Source organism: Papio anubis, chromosome 8, assembly GCF_008728515.1.
Source record: "Papio anubis isolate 15944 chromosome 8, Panubis1.0, whole genome shotgun sequence".
In the NCBI taxonomy this organism is placed as follows: domain Eukaryota; kingdom Metazoa; phylum Chordata; class Mammalia; order Primates; family Cercopithecidae; genus Papio; species Papio anubis.
In genome coordinates, this window is record NC_044983.1 from 65117755 (window position 1) to 65138024 (window position 20270).

Here is a 20270-nt window from a genome sequence, read left to right on the forward strand (position 1 = left end):
AGAGCTCTGTGTGCTACAAGGCCCACATATCTCTACCTTGGGATGAACAAAGAGGCAGAGGCCCGATTGGCAAGATTCCTAAGGATGAGAGATTTCTCACATGTGGCCAGCAGAGGTTGAAGGAAGAGGTCCAAGCTACCTTGGTCATCAGGAGCTGACAGTGCCTCATAGCTGGCACTGGGCTTGGGACTCCTCTCCACCCCACCTCTATCTCCAGTTTTCTTGAGAAGAGTGACAGCAAAGGTAATCTGTTAGCTCCCTATTTCTCAGTGTTTGCCTTTTTCTGCTGACTGGGCAAGACTTCTTTAATTTCTGAAGAAGTTTTGTGGTTGTTTTTCTTAGTCACAGCAGGCAAGGACTGTGCCTAATAATTAGAACAAACTAGTGATAAGAATTGCAGAAGGGTCTTTAGGAACTCAACATTAATGAGTAGATAGATGATTCTTAACTGCCTGCTACACCCATATAGGTAAAATCATGTTAACGTGATTTTAACATCTATGGTAGGATTCCAAACAAAAATAAGTTCTGGCCAGGCACGGTGGTTCAAGCCTGTAATCTCAACACTTCAGGAGGCCAAGGTGGGAAGATTCCTTGAGTCCAGGAGTTTAAGACCAGCCTGGGCAACATAGTGAGACCTCATTTCTAAGAAAAAAATTAAAAATTAGCCAGATGTGCTGGCGCACGCCTGTAGTCCTACCTACTCAGAAGGCTGAGGTGGGAGGATCACTTGAGCTTGGGAGGTCAAGGCCACAGTGAGCCACGATTGTGCCACTGCACTCTAGCTTGGGTAACAAAGCAAAACCTTGTCTCAAAAAAAAAAAAAAATCGACCAGGCACAGTGGCTCACGCCTGTAATCCCAGCACTTTGGGAGGCCGAGGCGGGCAGATCATGAGGTCAGGAGATCGAGATCATCCTGGCAAACACAATGAAACCCTGTCTCTACTAAAAATACAAAAAATTAGCTGGGCATGGCGGCGGGCGCCTGTAGTCCCAGCTAATCAGGAGGCTGCAGCAGGAGAATGGCGTGAATCTGGGAGGCGAAGCTTGCAATGAGCCAAGATCCTGCCACTGCACTCCAGCCTCCTGGTGACAGAGCAAGACTCCGTCTCAAAAAAAAAAAAAAAAAATCTAAAACAGAAATCTGAGGTGCTAGCATTTGATGTTTGTGTGTCTGCAAGAGAGAGTAAAGGTGACTATTGCTTATAAATTTATAGATTACTTGGGTTGTTTTTATTAGTAGAAATTTTTATCTTTAGAAATAGACAATAAAGTATTTTGACATTTTAAATTTAGTGAGGGCCGGTTGCCGTGGTTCATACCTGTAATCCCGGCACTTTGGGAGGCCCAGGCAAGCGGATCACTTGAGGTCAGGAGTTTGAGACCAGCCTGGCCAACATGGTGAAACCCCATTTCTATGAAAAATACAAAAATTAGCCAGATGTGGCGGTGTGTGCCTGTAATCCCAGCTACTCCAGAGGCTGAGGTGAGAGGATAGCTCAAGCCTGAGAGACAGAGGTTGCAGTGAGCCGAGATTATGCAACTGCAATCCAGCCTGGGCAACAGAGCAAGATAACTAACTAACTAACTAACTAACTTAATTAATTAATTAATTAATTAATTTAGTGAGGTGCAAACGTAAGCACTCAGAATCCTCAAAGCTGATTTATTTTTATCTAAGAACACATGATATGAATTTGCTTGGCTATTCACCTTAACTTTTGCAGTGAAAGTTTCGATTTGCCTCCTATCCTATTACAAAATTCAGATACTGTCTTTGTTTTGTCTTTATTTCCTAAGAAATTATTTCTTCTGTTCTTAATAGAAGATTCCAAAGATATATCTACTGACTCAATTTTGACTTACAGACCCTTTTAGACAAGCTTGTTTTGTGTCACAAGAAGTTCTTTAGATTCTCAACTAGAAGCCAAATGAGTCACTATTTTGTCTTCTGCATCTTTCAAATAGAATTTGTTTTTGAAATAATAGCTTTATTGAGATATAATCCACATATTGTATAATTCATCTTTTAAAAATGTACAATGTAAAGGTATTTAGTATATTCACAGAGTTGTGCAATTGTTATCACAATCAATTTTGGAATTTTGGAATATTTCATCACCTTCAAAAGAAGTCTCATACCCATTAACAGTAACTCCTCACCTCCCTCTGCCCCAGTTCCTGGCAACCACTAATCTAGTTTCTGTCTCCATGGATTTGTCTATTCTAGATATTTTTCATAAATAGAATCACAATGTTTGTTCTTTTAAGTCTGTCTTCTTTCACTTTTCACAATGTTTTCAAGGTTAATCCATGTTGTAGCATATATCATCACTTCATTCCCTTCTATGGCCAATGAATATGGCATTGTATGGATATACCACATTTTATTTATCCATTCATTAGTTGATGGACATTTGGGTCATTTCTATCATTTAGTTATTATGCAAAGTGCTACTTGAACATATGTGTACGAGTTCTTGTGTGGATGTATGTTTTCATTTCTCTTGTGTTCACATAAACATTTTAACTTAATACAGACTAGATTTGAGCCTGAATGATTTGGGTGGGTGTGTCCATTCCTGGAAAGGAAGAGGAGAGGGAATCAAAGGAGAGAGATAACAGTAAGGAAATGGAACTTACTTCACGAATTTCCCAATTTGCAAATCCCTCTAAAATAATAGCATCTGATATCATAACATTATAAGATCACAATTTTACATACGAGCAACTGAGAACCCAGAAAAGGTAAATAACTTGCTCAACAATTTGTTGAAAACCGACTGGGCCAAGGGCCAATGGTTCCTGTTTCTTAGTAAACTTCCTTTTGCACCACCTGCATTGCATTAGTACACACTGATATCCAGGTGGTGTTTAATTAGAAAAATTTAAGTTGCCAAGGATCCTATTTTAAAAAAAAAAAAAAAAAAAGGTTGAGAATTGGCTAGGAGTTCCTTCACTTCACCAGGAACAGAAATAGCTCTGTTAATCAAAGCTAACTTTTATGGAGGTCTTAGTATGCACTATGTACTAAGCAGTGTTTTGCTTAAGCTACCATATTTAATTTTGAAAAGAACCCCATTTTACAAATGAAGGAACCAGATTTAAAAAAAAAAAAAAAAAAGTCACACAGCTTTAATACATGATGAAGAAACAAGTCGAAGCCAGAAGCGTCAGACTCTATGAGATTTGGTTATGAAGTATTTTGCTGTGCTGATAGATAAAGATAAACATCCTCCGTCCTCTGTCTCCTTCCTTTGTCCTCCCACTCCCACTATTGTTTTCATAGGTTATGAGGGGGTTTTTTTGGCTGTTTTTTCTTTTTTTTTTTTTTCTTGAGACGGAGTCTCATTCTGTCACCTGGACTAGAGTGTAGTGGCACGATCTCGGCTCACTGCAACCTCTGCTTCCTGGGTTCAAGCGATTCTCCTGTCTTGGCCTCCTGAGTAGCTGGGATTACAGGTGAGTACCACTATGCCCAACTAATTTTTTGTGTTTTTAGTAGAGACGGGATTTCACCATGTTGGCCAGGCAGGTCTCAAACTCCTGACCTCATGATTTGCCCACCTTGGCCTCCCAAAGTGCTAGGATTACAGGCGTGAGCCACCACACCCGGCCTATAGGTTATGAGTTTTAAACAACATACAAATCAGACATTTGTAACCTGGGAATGTTCATAAATTTGTAATTGTACTAAGCAAAAATATGAAATCATTCTATATCTAAATAAAATCACATATATCCTCCAAAATTTTCGACAAAAGTGATATGTTCTTCATCTCAGGCCAGGATGACAAATACTTTTTGAACTCAAATGCAAACTCCAGTCAATTGTTAGTGGCTCCTAGAGTACTGTGTTGAAAATGATGCTAAAGCCTTGATCTAAATGATTCTAAAGGCTGAATGTTTTTAAAAATTATCACATCAAGGCCACACACTGCCCCGCTGTCTGGTCCCACCGACTCGCAAGCCACCAACCCACAGATTGGCTCGGCTCTGGGCTGTGTCATGTCTGGTTCCCCCAGCCTTGCTGCTATAAAGAAAGTGCTTCAACAGCTCTGGCTGGAGGCTGGACTCAACTGTATCAAAGTATCCCAGGGATCTTCAAACTTGAAACAATTCTGTCTGCAGAATGTTCCACATGACTTCCTGCTGACTGGGGTATCTTCGAGTTCAAATCTCTCCAGACTCCAGAACGTCTGTTCCCTTTTGTGGTCAAATGGACCTTTCAAAGGTTTCCCAAACCACTTCTCATGAACCAGTGAATATTCAAAAGAGAGCTAGAAATTTGAAGCCTGTACAAAAACTTATCCCTATAACATATGTGCCATAATATACAAACTTCTACCTTTTCAGTTCCTCACATCTACCTCTCTGAATTTTCATAAATTTCTATTTCACGAGGGTAATTGTTTTATGTACACTGGCAGCAGCATACAACCAAATACGTAGTATAAAAACAATTCTCACAATAAAGTGAGGGCAGCAATATTTGGTTATGCGTATGTTCCTTTTTAATGTCATTTTTTTTTTCATAGATATGACCACTTGCTTTTTCACTTTTAAAAAATAGGATTCCGAGACAGGGCATGGTATAGCTCACCCCTGTAATCCCAGCATTTTGGGAGATTGAGGTTGGAGGGGATCACTTGAGCTCAGGAGTTCGAGACCAGCCTGGGCAACATAGCAAAACCCCATCTCCACTAAAACAAATAAAAATAAATAAAATGGTTTAGAAAGTTGGGTGTGGTAGTGCATGCCCATAGTCCCTGTAGTCCTGGCTACTTGGAAGACAAAGACAGGAGAATCCCTTGAACCTGAGAGATTGGGGCTGCAATGAGCTATGATCGTGCCACTGCACAATAATATTAAAAAGTAAGATCCTGGGCTGGGCATAGTGACCTGTAACACCTGGAATACCAGCCACTCTGGAGGCTGAGGCTGGGAGATTGCTTGAGCCCAGCCTGGGCAACATAGTGAGACAGCATCTCTAAAAAAAATCAAATAACAATAAGATTTTATTGATGCCTCATTTGGGGCATATTATAGTTAAATGAAGAGAGGCAACAGAAACTAAAGGGTTGGAAATGTCCTCACTTTAATGTGAGAATTGTTATATTAGATAAGAATTACTTAAATAGTTGAGTAACTTCAATCTTGATAAGAGTAACTAATGTAGAGGAAAATTTTGGGGGCATAGCTTGGTAACCAAAGGGATTCATGAGCTAGTACAGTAATCATATTTTCCAAACTCAAATTGGAACATATGACCTCATAATAATTTTTAAAATGTATAACTAAATTGATTAGTAGAAAGGTATTTTTAAAAGATATTAAAGTTAAGTAGCATTCGAGGATGTTTTAAATAAATCATGTTCATAGATAAAATATAGAACTACAGTATATTTGCTGATAATTCTGGAAAATACAGTGTTGTTGATTTAAATAACAAAAAAAAAAAAAAAAAAAAAAAAAGAATCTAGAGTTGCTGCTCTCCGATTTCTCCAAAGAAAAGTTTTTATAGCTTGCCAGACCCAGTGCCCTCCCTGAAATTCACTCACCTCCTTCTGCTTCTACCTAAAATCCATATAGGAGAAGAACTTTTCGAGCCAGCTGGAAACATACATTTCTCTCCAGATTGAGCTAATGTTCTTAAGAGCAGACTGTCAATCAGGTTCTGAGAGTTCAATTTCTAAAGGTACAAGGAAGCCACTTTCTATATTAGCTGTAATTTTAGGGTCATTCACATGGAGATTCTGGGCTCTCACCTTTTGCTTGCCTGAAATCCACCCTTCTAATCATTTGCTTACTTTCCAGGGGCGGCTTAGTCTCAGCTTTAGTATTAGATGGTGAGTTGGCAATCTGCTGTTTTCATGAGGGGTCTGGAAATTCTTCACTGGAGTATGAATACCTCTAAATTCCAGATTCATTGTCCTTGCTTATGACCTTTAGCCCCAGTTGAAGACGTTTCCCGCAGTCTTCCGCACTTAGCTTCAGGACACTCTGCCAAGCCCAGTGCTACAATGTCTTTTTAACTTAGGCATCCCTAGTCAGCACTATCCCTGGGTTAGTGTTTTTCTCTTTTTCCTACAATAAACATAGAAATGGGAGCCAGTATATTAGCTCAGTGAAATCTCAAGGTAAACCTACTACGCTTCCTTTATTGCCCATCAATAATCCTTTCATTTTGTCATGTTTTCTTGCCTTTTTGTACCCTGTTAGTTATTTGTACTTAAAGGTTAAATCGAGCTTCTCCACTCCTCACTTTTTCCCCTTCTATTCTTTGATCCTACATTGAAATCATAATGCTAGACTTGTGACGTCACTCTCAATTGTTTCCAGATGGTTTATCAGACTGATCAAAAAGAAGATGAAGCCAATATATGTTAGTTAAAAAGCAGATCTTCAAACAGGGAGATGGTTCAGAAAAAAAAAAGTATAATAATAATGTTGAGAACACAAAACAACTATAGGTAAAGTAAATTGCCTTTTCTCTCTGTCCTAAAATAAAGTCTTTGATCAATTGTTCCAATGTATGAAAATTTGAACTCTAAAGAGACCAGGCAGCTTTCTAAACCCAAACATCAAAAGCTTTGCTTCCATTAGAAAAATTTAAACCCATGATACTTTGAATGGATTTGAAATTCTCTAAAATGAGCTTTAATAATAACCTTCACAAACAGAAAGAAAAAGAACAGTAGGTTATATGGCTTCGTGCTACCATTTTCTCTGGAACATTAGTTTTCCAAAGATGCCATTTTGGCTTGTACCAAATAAAAGGGCAAAGGTTACCAAATGCAAGCCTGGGGAAGCCAGGAGAGAGAACAGCTATTACAATGGAGAGGGAAATCCAAGCTGTCAGCTCTGAATGGATAGAAATTGCATGTGTGAAATTGACAACCAGCAACAGCATGGCACCCTAAGAGGGGCCAGGAAATGAGCTCAACTGGGATTTCTATTTACTGTATTAGAGCTGCGGTTTTGTAGAGTTTTATTTAAGATTCACAGATACAAATCTTCAGGTTTTTGACAACTTTAGTAATGTTCAGTGGCTATTTGGAAAGCAATCTAAACAAATAAAATATCAGAGTGAGAATGGTAGAAATGATACAGGAAAAAACATAAATAAAGGGAAAAAAATCACTCATGATCCAACCTCCCAAGAGTCTCTGTTAACAAACTGTTGCATTTGCTTCTTCATACACACATTGTTCTACAACATTGAAACCAATTTGTATACATAACTTTGATTTCTGTTTATTTAGTATTATGTCACAAATATTTTTCCATGTCATGAAAATGTTTTCATAATCATTGTGTTTACAGAGCATTCTGTCACATGAATATACAGACTTTAATTTACTTAACCATAATCAATTCAACTACTAACTCTTTCCCCCAATTGTTTGTCCTATTCCAGTATTTTTCCCACTGAGCAACTAGAGTGATCTTTCAAAAACTTGATCTTGTCACTCTTCTTTATAAAACCATTCAATAACTTTTCCTTCTCTTAGAAAATATTACTGTCCTTAGCAGGCTCTTTGGAGCTTTATGTCCTTGCTACTTCGATGTGGTTATGTCCTTGGTATCACCTGGGAATTTATTAGAAATATAGAATCTTCACTCCTTCCCTGACCTACTGAATTCGAGTCTTCATTTTTACAAGATCACGGGTGGTTTCTACCCAAGACAAGGACTGAGAAGGTCTGCTCTTCATGCTCTGGCTCTTGTGTGGCCCCCACCAACCTCACCAGCCTCCTCAATGCTTTTTAGGATCCAGCAGACACCTAGCTTCAGTGTCTCATTCACCACGCCCCTTTCTCCCACAAAGCCTTGCCAAGTGTATGGACTAAATATGTCTGTTCCTCCAAATTCACATGTTGAAACCCTATCCCTCAATGGAATGGTATTTGGAAATGGGGCATTTGGGAGCTAATTAGGCTTAGATTAGGTCAAGAAGCCAGGGTCCTCATGATGGAATTAGTGCCCTGTGAGAAGAGACACCAAAGGGTTCTCTCTCTCTCTTTCCCTTCCATGTGAGGACATAGTGATAAGGTGGCTGTCTACAAGCCAGGAAGAGAGTACTCTCACCAGAACCAGATTATGCTGGTCCCCTGATCTTCCAGCCTCTAGAACTGTTAGAAAATAAATCTCAGTTGTGTAAATCACCCATACTACCAGATTTTTTTATGGCAGCCCAAGATGACATATACAGCAGGTACGTACTATGCTCTCTGCCTGGAAAGGTCTTCCCAAGACTAGTCACCAAGTGAACTTCCAATTATCCTTCAGAGTCCAGTTCAAAAAGGGAAGCGAGACTTCTCCCATTTCAGGTCTTCGATAAATACATGTTCACACAAAACCTTGTACGCAAAAGTGTATAGTGGGATGTCTCCCACTTCCCTTTTTGAGCTGGGATCTGAAGGATAAGCCCAGTGGGAATATCCAGAATATATAAAGAACTTTTACAATTCAGTAAGCAACTCAATTTAAAAATGGGCAAGGACATGAATAGACATGTCTCCAAAGATAAATACATGTTCTGGAACTAGATAGTAAAGCACATGAAAACATGCTCAGTGCCATTAGCTATCAAGGAAATGCAAATCAAAGCCACAATGACATACCACTCTGGACCCCGCAAGATGCCTACAATTTAAAAATAATAGTAAGCATTCATGAGGATATGGAGAAACTGGAACCCTGATACATAGTTGGTGGGAATGTAAAATGATACAGCCATGGTGGAAAACAGTCTGATGGTTCTTCAACAAGTTAAAGATAAAACTATTATATGACCCAACAATTCCTCTCCTGGGTAAGTGCCCAAGGGTAATATATGCCCCCACAAAACCTGTACACAAATATGTGGAACAATATTATTTATTATAGTCAGAAGGTGGAAAAAATCCAATGTCCATCAACAGACAGATGGATAAACAAACCGTGGCATATCCATAGGATGGAATATTATTCAGTCACAAGCAGAAATGAAATACTAATACACACTACAGCGTGGATGAACCTGGAAACATTATCCTAAGTGAAGGAAGCCAGACACAAATGGCCACATATTCCATTCCATTTATATGAAATGTCCAGAATAGGTAAATTCATAGAGACACAAAGCAGATTAGTCCTTGCCAGGGGCTGTGGGGAGGGGAGAATGGGAAATAAAATAGCTTTATAGGTTTGGGGTTACCTTTTGGGTTGATAAAAATGTTCTGGAACTAGACAGTGAAGACGGTTATACAACATAATGAATGTACTAAATGTAAATGAATTATACAATTTTAAATGGCTGAAATGGTCAATTTTGTTATGCATATGTGTATTCTACAATTAAAAAAAGAAGAGGAGGAGAAGCAGAAGTAAAAGGAAAGAGAAATACACAGAAACAAAGAGATAAAGACAAAGAAACCAAGATAAAAGGGGAATCTAAGAAAGATGCCTGGATGGGCACAACGGCTCACGCCTATAATCCCAGCACTTTGGGAAGCCGAGGCAGGTGGATCACTTGAGGTCAGGAGTTTGAGACCAGCCTGACCAATATGATGAAACCCCGTCTTTACTAAAAATACAAAAAATTAGCTAGACATGGTGGCGGATGCCTGTAATCCCAGCTACTTGGGAGGCTGAGGCAGGAGAATCACTTGAATCTGGCAGGCGGAGGTTGCAGTGAGCCAAGATCGCGCCACTGCACTCCAGCCTGGGCAACAAGAGCAAAACTTCACCCAGGATAAAAAAGGGAAGGGAAGGGAAGGGACGGGTGGAAGGGAAGGGAAGGGAAGGGAAACTTATTTATTGTGAGAACAAACTACCCAGTTTTTTTGTTGTTTGTTTGTTTGTTTGTTTTTGTTTTTGTTTTTTTTTTTGGACAACTCTTAATACTTGATTATACAGGCAATCAGATCTTCTAAAACTTTCCCGGACTCGTCCGTGCCAAAAAGAAGTGCTTCTTCCAAACTAGTCCCTGGGCACGGACCTACTGTTTATATTCTTCCTCCCCAAGAAGCTTCCACTTTCCACACGCCATCACTCAATTTGTATTTTTAGTCCACACTTCGCTGCTGAGCTTGGAGATGGGAATTCTAATTCTTCTTGGATAATTCTACTGGAATACCTCACCATCATTTTCTTACTTAACATATTCACAATTCCTCCCTGAAAATAATCCCCATCTACTGCTTTACTATTGTACCCGTTTCACCAGTTATCTTAATTTACAGAATCTGAAACCCAAGAAGCGTGAATGAGTTTTTAAAGTCACATAGCCAGCTTAGTGCAGTCCCAACTCTGAAAGGTTGTAGTCATTTTTCGTTCACTTCCTTCATCCAGGATCTCCCGTTAGTCACTAAATTGTGTTGATTTTTCCTTCAAATGGTCTTTGTATCCATCTGCACCCTTCCATCCCCGCTGCCAACCCCCCAATTCAGGTTTTCAACACCTCGCGCCTCAGTGCCTGTGGCAGCCTCCTGGCAGGCCTCTAAATCCATCCTGCACACAGGCCTCGGTAGCTTGCCTGAAACCACAGCATGTTTGCACAGAAAGGATTTGGGAGATCATCAAATCTGTTGCACTAAACAGAGAAAATGCCAGAGCCAACACAAACCTCTGCATGCTGCCTGGGTCCATGCTGATTCCCCAACTACTAAGACAGGGGAAAAAAATCAATTAAGGATACATTTCAAGATAGTCATGACCCCTCACAGACTGTCAGCAGGGCCAGCCTCATGCTTTAAGGACCAGCAAGGAGTACAGTTCTATAGAATCACACAACAGGGTGCCCGAAGATAACTCAAGAGTTGTGGTTTTAAGAGCTCTGCAAGTGGTCAAGTGCAGTGGCTCACACTTGTAATCCCAACATTTTTAGAGGCCGAGATGGGAGGATCACCTGAGCCCAGGAGTTCAAGACCAGCCTGGGCAACATGGTGAAACCCTGTCTCTATCAAAAAAAAAAAAATGCATATATATATATATACACACACACACATACACACACACACACACACACATACATATATATATATACACCGCAGGTGTGGTGGTGCACTCCTGTAATCCCAGCTACTTGGGAGCCTGAGGTGGGAGGACTGCTTGAGCCTGGAAGGTGGAGTTTGCAGTGAGCTAAGATCGTGCCACTGTACTCCAGCTTGGGTGACAGAGCAAGACCCTGTCTCAAAAGAAAAAAAAGAAAAAGAGCTCTGCAATCTGGGTGCCATCTGCACTTCTGCCATCACACTGGGTCTGCAACATCAGAATGAAGTAAATATAGGAACTGCCTGAAAGTGAAGGCTCCCAGGATTACTTCTGGGGAATCTGGAAGCCACACTTCAATAGTATGTGGCTGCCTAGTGGAGGGTCCTTAAGTATAGCAGAAGACGTTAAACTGGACCTCGAAGTGTTCTAACATCTTCATTTTACAGATGGGAAAACCAAGACCCAGATACATAAAGTAACTCACCCAGGCTCACTCAAACAATTGGTAGCAGGGCTGAAATAGAACTAAGATTACCTGCTTCCCAAATTAGTGCACATTTACCTTTCTACTATGCTCTATATCAGTCTCTCATAATTAGGGCAGTAGTCCCAATAGAGTAACAATTGAAAAATATCAAAGCAGCTCTATTATCCACAACGTTCTGTCTTCCACAAACTCCACTCCTACCAACCCCAGGGGTGAGATAACTGTCATAGGCTGTCACCTTTTTGATTTTATGACCCTCAGAAAGCCCCTTTGCAGGTAGGTATTCATTGTCATACACACTGAGGAGCCCAAAAATGTAAGAACTGCTCTGGCCCTCGAAGAGTTCATTGTCTTGAGGAGACAACGGTGTGCACAGATTCTGCCTCATTAAATACAATAATGGGGGTATGAATAAAATAAGCAGAAAAAAGAAAGACACACTTGTTTCTGTCTATGAGGGTGGAGAATATTCTCAGAAGTGGTATCTGAGCAGGATTTTCCGGGACAAATAGGAGTTCTACAGATAGGCAACAGGAAAGTGTGTATGTTCTGGAAACACGCCAGCATTTTAAACACTGGCTCTCACTCCCAGCTCCTGGAATCAGCCTAACCCAGGAACAGCGCTTGCCGCTCTCATCCTGAGCTCCTGCCCAGGAATACCACTTCATTCAGTCTGTACTAAAATTCTGGTCCTCTTAGTCTTTACCCACCACTTCCAGGAAAGTGCTTAAAATGAAGGCAGAGAGAAGAAAGCCGCTGGCTTGACAGCCATCATATACTAATTAAGCAAATACACACACCTCTTCCAGATTCTGCAGTGGTTTTCTGTTCTCTTGGCACGAAGTTATTTTTTCTCTCTAGTCATCATGAACCCCTAAGTCCAATCCAAGCTTGTTACCAAGGCTCCATTTCCTCCCACCTAGCTGAGCTCTCTAGAGCATCATGACTGCTGGCCTCTCGCCGATCCACATGAATTCTGAACTTTATCTAATTAGTGGACCTCAAATTCTAATCTTTCTCTCCCTCTGTCTCCCCTTGTCTCTCTCTGTCTCCTCTTTCCCTGCTTACCTCCCCATCTTGACACTCTTCATATGTCCTTTTCCTTAACTGCACATGGCCTTGTTCTGCAACAGGCCCAAGCTTTACAACCACAAAGAGACCCAAATTCAGCCATTTGTGGTATCTACAATTCGATTACATTCGCTGACCCAGAGGTACTCTGAAAGATTCAGAAAAAGATATTTGTTACTGAACTTAAACATGTGTCCTATCTGTAGCCCATGCTCCCCGTTGTGCACTAGAAATTATTATTTCTAATAAATCTTATAATCACAGTGTGAGTGGTACAATTATATTGCATTACATATTTGCTGGTTACAAGCATGAATTTTCAAATGCAAATACATAATATATTCCACAAGGATGTATTAGGTTATGGCAGTTCCTTTTTTTTGAGTTTTGAGACAGAGTCTCGCTCTGTTGCCCAGATTGGATTACAGTGGCACAATTATAGCTCATTACAGCCTCGAACTTGTGGACTCAAGCGATCCTCTCACCTCAGCCTCCTGAGTAACCAGCGTCACGATGACTCACAGGGCTCAGCTAGAGGAGAGGAGATGGTGTCTTAGTTACAGGCTCGATTTGGACTTGGCAGTTCATGATGATTGGAGAGAAAAAATAATTTCATGCCAGGAGAACAGAAAACCATTGTGATTACAAGAGCAAGCCAGCGTGACCTGCTAACTTTTTAAATGTTTTGCAAAGACTAGGTCTCGCTATGTTGCCTAGGCTGGTCTCGAAACCCTGGCCTCAAGCAATCCTCCTGTCTCAGTTTCCCAGAGCTCTAGGATTACAGCCATGGTACCTGGCCTCATTCTTTTTTTTTTTTTTTTTAACGTGCCTGAAACTTTTCCCCAACCGATCTTCCTCCCTCATCACCAGCAGGGCTCTGCAAAATCTGGTCCCCAGATACTACCGCGGAGGTGAGAATTAAAGAAGAAAGCTAAGAGAGATGAGAAAGCACATTAATTTTCAAGGCATATAGGAAGAGTTTGGGAACCGCCTGAATATTTATAAATTGAAAGTGCATTAATTTTCAAGGGCATATAGCAAGACTTTGGGAACTGACTGAATATTTGTATATTGCTAACATGAACTTTAAGCTAATTTATATTTTTAAATCTTGCATGAATAACATAGAAAACACAGAGTGTCCTAGTCACTTTGGATTCCTGGTGTCTGGAAACTATGAAAACTCCCAACTCCTGGAATCAGCCTAACTGGGGAGCAGGATGTCATAAATGTGGTTATCTTTGGGACGAGTGTCAGAAGCCTGATTGATGTGTACTCTAACTAAATTATGCAGTACTAAATGTGTCACAAGAAGTCTCAGAGTTTGTTCCCTTGCTTAGTGATAAGGTCGATTCTAATTGGGGATAGCTAAAGATTTTCTCTTCAGTCTTTCCACTCGCCTTCCTGCCTCTCCCACCATCCCTACCCTCTACCCTCCTTGCAGTGCCTCTTCCATGCTAGCTCCAATACCCTCATCATGAGTTAGGAATTTCTTCTCTGAGGAATAACGGGCAAGTATTTTTCATTTTTAAAACTACACCTATTAAACCAGTTAAATCTTCAGCAAAAGAATCTCAGATAATAGAGAGAAGTCAACCATGCTAAGAGTTTGCTGTTAAGATCAGCTTTCTGTTAAGATCAGTCCTCCGAATTTCCACTTTATAACTCTCAAATCATATAGAATTCCAAGGTTGTTTTTCTATTTTTGTTTTGAGATGGAGTCTCACTCTGCCGCCCACGATGGAGTGCAGTGCTGCGATGTCAGCTCACTGCAACCTCTGCCTCCCGGGTTCAAGCAATTCTCATGCCTCAGCCTCCCAAGTAGCTGAGATTACAGGGATGCATCACCATGCTTGGCTAATTTTGTATTTTTAGTTGAGATGGGGTTTCACTATGTTGGCCAGGCAGGTCTCGAACTCCTGACCTCAAGTGATCCACCCACCTCGGCCTCCCAAAGTGCTGGGATTATAGACATGAGCCATCATACCCAGCCAGAATTCCAAGGTTTTCACAGCTATTCTCAGGGCTTCAAATTCAGAGACTTCGAGTGTGGATGAGAAGAAGCACTGGCAAATTTCAAACACCAAATGTCCCTTCGTTAAAGACTAAGCAGTCTTTTTCTCTCTCCCCTAGAAGGTTGGGCTTCTATTTTGAGTTTGATATTATATTGAATTCATTTTAATGAGGTTCAAACAGCCCTCATTAATATAGAGCCCAGTGTGTTTGTCTATTTAATTCTATATTTATCTCCTGATTGATTTCCTGCCATGCAGCCATGGCTATCTATGACAAAGGGACTCTAACTCTTTGAGCTTAATGTCTGATAATCATGGTTACGTAATACACTAAAGAGTAGCTAACAGTAGCATTTAAGCCAATAATAAAATATACTAAGTTGTCCTTTTAAAGATTTTGCTTTCCAAGTTTACAAAATACAAATACTTGATTGATGTTTTTGTTGTAAAAGATCAGAAAATATGGATTTGGAAGCTTCTTCCTTTGTGAGCTCTCTGTGTGTGGGACATTTGGAACTTTATGCCAGCAGATGCCCTGAGAGGGCTTTTCTCTAAAAATAAATGTCTCTTGAATTCAAGTCTACTAATTTATTTGATTTTAATTTACCACCTCCAAAAAAAAAAAAAAAATACCCTCCATTTATTCACATGACTCTTTCTAGAAAATGTTTCATCCAGCTGGCACAGTGGCTCACATCTGCAATCCTAGCACTTTGGGAGGCTGAGGCGGGCGGACCACTTGAGATCAGAAGTTAGCCTGGCCAACATGGCAAAACCCCTTCTCTACTACAAATACAAAAATTAGCCTGGCGTGGTGGCGCATGCCTGTAGTCCTAGCTACTTGGGAGGCTGAGGCAGGAGAATCGCTTGAACCCTGGAGGCGGCAGTTGCAGTAAGCCCATAGCGCCACGGCACTCCAGCCTGGGCGACAGAGCAACTCTGTCTCAAAACAAAAAGAAAAAAATTATGATTGACTTCATGCTCAAATGCTAAAGTATGCCTTACTAAGTCCATCAAGATACTTTAAAAATTGCGTCTTAGGTATATTTTCTTTTGGGAAAGCAATTTTTTAAAAATTTGGTCAATAAAGGAGACTATGAAAAATGAAGTATTTTCCTTAGGAAAATAAGCAACTTGAATTCATATCCTAGGTGATCTTGGCAGAGTAATAAAAGTGGTAGGTAGAGTACCATATCAAAAATGTTTAACTTATTTCCACAAATCATTGACTGAAGGAGTCTCCTCTGTTGCCCAGGCTGGAGTGCAGTGGCGCCATCTTGGTGAACTTGCAACGATCACCTCCCAGGTTCAAGTGATTCTTCTGCCTCAGCCTCCCGACAGCTGGGATTACAGGCGCGCCACCACGCCCGGCTAAATTTTTTTTATATTTTTGGTAGAGATGGGGTTTCACCGTGTTGGCCAGGGTGGTCCCCATCTTCTGACCTTGTGATCCACCCACCTAAGCCTCCCTAAGTGCTGGGATTACAGGTATGAGCCACTGGACCCAGCAACAAATCATTTAAAAAATATTTCTGAGAAAAAAATTAAAGCTGTAGACACTGTTTCTAAAAAATGCTGTAACCCTTTATATTTACCCTTTGGCTACTGTTTTGTTTTGTTTTGTTTTGTTTTGTCTTTTGAAATGGAGTCTTGCTCTTTTGCCCAGAGCCTCCCAGGTTCATGCCATTCTCCCGCCTCAGCTTCCCGAGTAGCTGGGAAAACAGATGCTTACCACCATACCCGGCTAATTTTTTGTATTTTTAGTAGAGAGGGGTTTCACCGTGTTGGCCAGGATGGTCTCAATCTCCTAACCTCGTGATCCACCCACCTGGGCCTCCCAAAGTGCTGGGATTACAGGCGTAAGCCACCGCGCCCTGCCCCTTTTGGCTACTTTTAAATGTAATTTCTAATCCCATAGTTGAGTTCACAGTGGTTTAAACAGATATCAAACATATTTTAGGTATTAGAACTCATGGTATTGTCCTGAGAAAGTAACGGAGGTCAACTTAAATTCCCTTGTGATTAATTAAAGGAGTTAGAAATGAGTAAGACTGCCACGGGGATATTTGCCTTATTTTTAAAAATCAAATACAGGTAGCTAATAGGCCCTGCAAAAGATGTAGAGGTTTGGAGAAATGAAAGGCAACCAAGACCCCAATGTAGGGATCTCAAGGATAAATAGATAGGCTTTCCTTTCTCAATGCTATGTAATATCACCTAAGCACCTGCTGGGTCCAAGCATTCCATTTTCACTGGGCTGGTGTGGTGCAGAAAAGAGACCTGTCCCATTGAATGCAAGACACAGATATTTATAGGAAAATTCTTCTTTAGCATTCACTTGGGTCTCTCATTTCAGAGCAAAAATGGGGAGTTATTTCTGCAATTTGCAGAAATCTCTCCCTTTTACTTTATAATCATGCAAGTAACATGAGGCCAGTTAGGCTGTAGTAAAGTAATAGAGACTTTTGATGATGACTTTACCACCTTAAAATTTTTATAAACAGGAATTAGAGAGTTTAAGAAAGGACACATTCATTAGTGATATAAACTCTGAAAGTAGGAGCTCAATTTCAGGCTCGGCTTCTTGCCAGATGTTTGACCTTAAGTAAAGCACTTTATATTTCTAAGCCTCAGTTCTCTTGTCTATAAAATACAGATCATATTAAGACCTTCCTTATTGGAGTATTGTGACAGTTAATGAAATTAACTTGGGTAAATACATTTAAAAAATCTCATTCACAGTGAGAGTTCCAAAATTCTTAGCTATTATTATTTTTATTATGGTAAAAATTTGGAAGAAGAAACAGTTATTTTGGGGGGATATGCCGGGGAATAAGTTTGTCAAGAACAACAAACAGTATCTTTATAATCCATTAAAAGCTATGCCAATGTTTGCAAGGTTTCCTTCAGCAACAGAAAATTAATACACTTAAAAAGTAAAATCCAAAAAGTTCTTTTAGAGAATAGATGTTTTAGATTAATTCTTTTGTTTTCAAAATAAGTAAGAACCATGGTAATGAACCTCAAAGGTGTATTATCTTAGAGTTTCTGGCTTTAATATTGTAACTGATGACATTAAAGGCTAATTAAACCATGAATTAAAAATCTGCATTGATTCAAAGCAGAGGGGAAATAAACTACTTCAACTTTAGCTTCTGACATATTTACACTTGAAATCAAAGCTTTTGTTAAGTTAAACTAGAGAGAGCTATTTAACATAAGAAAGAGTTAACACTCGCTTAGGGGTGCCCTGTTTTTTAAGTTTGTTGGAAAATACTTGACAAATCTGTCTGTAAAAGCAACTGCAAAAATATTGTCACTGCCCTTTTGACAGTCTGAAAATATCATGATTGTCAAAATAATAAGCAAACTACGTTTTATAACTATCAAGAGAAAAATATCAGTTTTCTATAAAGTTGTTTTTTTGGCATATCCTAGTGTGCGATGACTGACTACCATACAGATAGGTTAATAATGTCAATATGTAGGATATCTCCCTAAAAGAATCTAACAAAATCCAAGCTTTCATTTAGGTTGCAGAAATATATCAGCCTACTGAGTAAGTAACCAAAACATTGCGGCTGACTTAAAGAACATCTTCTATCCATGGAAATGAACATTTTTTAAATGTCCGTAAGCCCTGGTTTCTTGGTAAAGACAGTAATAGTAGTAAGTTTGAGTGGGCAGCTGTTTTCCATCTGTTACTCAGAAATTTTTACACAAGTACTTACTTCCCGGTAGTGTTGAGTGAGTACTAGACCTGTATTACCTTCCTTAAAAAGAGAAAGGAACGTGTGTCAAGGGACTGTATTCTGCTTCCGAAGAGCTATGTACTTAGCAAGTAGTTTACTCAGAAGTAAGAGCCTACAGCAAGCTGATTTCAAAAGTTACTTAATCTTTTTAGACAAGCTGAACATGTCATTCCAGAGGCAGCACATGTAAATTCTCTCAAGACAAGCAACCCACTAACATTGGAAACTTTTGTAGAAGATCTATCATGTAAATGCATCGTGCTAAATTCTAGAGAGAAAGGATGCAAAGATAATAAGACACAGTTTCTGCTCCCAAAAAGTTTTAAGGTTTTAAAATAAATTGGCCTTGAGGTCTAAAAGAAAGAAACTTTTCCCTCTCCTCTTTTTCTTTCACTAACAGTTTTTTGTTTGTGTTTCTTAAGAGTATTTCCTTTGCCCTTTGTATCCATCTTTCTATTATCTTCTGCTGTGTTGGTTCAATGATAATGATTTTGCTGCTAAAGTTTTTATTTCTTCAACTCATCTGAGACTTAGCTTTACATTAAAAAATTTCAAATAAATGTCAGAAAAGTAGTGTTACTTTTTAAAACTCAATCCTGGTTGAGGGGCAATATGCCATTGTTAATTTCCCAAACATTAGGTAAATAAGTAGGTCATGTTCCTGCCCTATATTCTAATTGTTAGCAAGAGAAATTCTCAGTTCAGGATGAGATGTTTGTCTCTTCCAAAATCTATATAGCATTAATCTCATTGAGATACCCCAAAATCTCAAATCTGAAATGTTGAAAAAAATACATGAAAGTAAGAAAGGGAAGTGATGTATCCCCCTGGGATCTACTCTACTTTTTACAATAAAACGCGGCTATAAGAAAAAAAAATCACATTATCTAATAATTATCAAGTAAAGTTCTGTTGTGTTTATTATTATGTCTGCCTAACAATTCTCATGCCTTTTAAGCACTCTGATGGCTTAAAAGAAGAAATACTAGCTAAAGACATAAAAAAGAAGAAATACTGCATATCTAAAGGTATTTTGTGCATCTAAATTCACACTGACTTCTCAAATTATGCAGCGCCAAGAAAACATAACTACTCCAGTTTAAGAGAGTCTTTGTCGTTCTGAATATTGTTTCTAATGAAAGTACATGTTATTATTGAGAGGCTATAAGAGCTAATGGATTAAATCTTGGGGTGTATTCCCAATTCCACCAACGACTCGGATGTTACCCTTATGCCTTCCTGGGCCTCACTTTGCTCCTCTCTAAAATAAAGAAATTTGATTTTGTCTATTATTCCTTCCAAACGCAAAATTCTACTGCGTTTCTGAGACATGCATGATACTCATGGCTGCATTCAGTTTTCCACTTTCATTCATACTACTCACCTTAACCAGGGAATGTATTTATTACAAATGAAAGGTAATTATTTGACTCATTAGGTTTAGGGTATATACATGTCAAATACCCTCAACCTTACCTCCAGGTATATCAAACAAAACCTTGAGTTCCTACTGCTGAAATTCACAATTTCCTCTTACTTGGTATCTGTATGTTCTATTATGTCTCATAAATTTTAATTATCTGGTAAAATGAAGCCTGAAGCCCAATGCCCCAAACACTAATTTCTGCAAATACGGATTCAGAATAGGTTTCTAAAAATTTTACTATCCTATTTCTCACAATTCTATTGAATCTATTATCTTTCATTAAATTATTCTGTGTGTGGGTCACTGTTTTGTCCTAAGTGATTTACTACCCAACCTTGCCCTCCTAAAATTATTTACAATGCAGCTACACAACCCTTTTCAGCATGCTTTAGGCTTGTACTTCCTGGAGGGAACTTCACTTCAGGGACAAAACTATTCATCTGCTATGAACACTACCACTAGCTCCAGTGCCACCTCCCATGTAGCTATGCAGTCACTGCAAACATGAGCAAGCCTAAAGCTTGCTGCATCGCATGTG

At 39.5% G+C, this 20270-nt stretch overlaps 1 long non-coding RNA gene and 1 pseudogene across 3 annotated transcripts in view; one reads left to right on the forward strand and one right to left on the reverse strand.

Moving 5' to 3' along the window:
- LOC110743961 overlaps positions 1–20270 on the reverse strand; it is a 131156-nt gene that overhangs the window by 89754 nt on the left and 21132 nt on the right. The gene's annotated exons all lie outside the window — the stretch shown is intronic.
- LOC110743960 lies at positions 3563–4680 on the forward strand (annotated as a pseudogene).